This window comes from Morone saxatilis, unplaced genomic scaffold, assembly GCF_004916995.1.
Source record: "Morone saxatilis isolate NCDOM2014 unplaced genomic scaffold, NCSU_SB_2.0 Contig17, whole genome shotgun sequence".
NCBI classification, from domain to species: Eukaryota; Metazoa; Chordata; class Actinopteri; family Moronidae; genus Morone; species Morone saxatilis.
The window spans coordinates 8,683,845-8,685,142 of NW_023339729.1; positions in this window are offsets into that span (position 1 = coordinate 8,683,845).

Below are 1,298 nucleotides of genomic sequence, written 5' to 3' on the forward strand. Positions count from 1 at the left end.
GTAACAGACTGAATGCCATGATGATTTTAACAGTCTGTGAAAGCAATGACGATGTAGCAATAAGCAGAACATACGGTCCAAATTGCTGAGGCTACCTTGAGTGCCTGCAATGACCCATATATGAATAATGCCCGGAAAGTCTGGATTATTAATATACCAGATACGTGAATGACCTGCCAAGTCAGCTATGACTGGAAACGGAAGAGAAACTGTATTAAAGTATCAGTGTAAGCTACTTAAGGACTGAGCACCCTCACATGTAGATGCTTGAGACATGCAGACTGTAGTGACTGGGGAGAAATGCTGTGGTTCCCCCCAAAAAACAGAAGTTTTGCAACAGTGTTGTGATCTGGCATATACATTGCTTAATCATAAATTTGACCACTGAAAAGGTACTTCACACTTTTCTTGAGCTGTTAAGTAGATTATATGACTGTACTGAGATGAAACTTATCAATGCTGTTAATGTTAACACACAATTTTAAAAAAAATAGCATTTATAGGGTTGAAAATAGCTCAACATGCCATCTGCTGCTTTGCTTCTTTAAATCGCCTGGACCTTGAAGGCCAATGCTGACAAGTCAACTGTTTGGTATTATAAGACATTTGTATAAAGAGTGTTAACGCCTTTTTATCAGGGAAGGGAAGCCTCTCTGAGCCGCTCAGCTACAACACAGGTACCACACAGAAACAGCTGTGAATGTGCTTCTAGAGCCTATGAAGCCCGAGCCCACTCTTTGTGTTTCCAGCATCGACACAAAAAGTCTGACAGCTCTGCTCCATGATTAACTCAGTTAGCTCTGACTACCAGCTCACTGTTCATGCTCACTTAACTACCTGTACAGTGAGGGTACAACAGAAGCCTTTCCCCCTGCTGCTTAAAGAACACACTGTTCACACTGAGGTCACATTGCAAACAAATCAGACCTTTAACTGTACAACAAAATCACATCTCAGCCACATATGACCAAAAAAATTTAATATGGGCCACTTTGACCTGTAGTCTGAACGTGGTTTTATTGCTGTGATACGTTACACACTTCTCCCGACCAGGACACCCAAGTTACACAGTGCAAGAACAGACATAGAAGGCACAGAGGAGGAATAACAGACCATTCACCCTGTTACAAGTCAGTGTAGCGTCAAAATGATTTTGAAGCCGTTATTTTAAGGTGTAAAAGTTACACAATGTTGCTTTGTGCAAGTACAGGTATATCAAAGTCTGTACTTAAGTACAATACTTGAGAAAGCCTACTTAGTAACTAGTAACTTAAAATCACTTTATTTATTTTTATGTA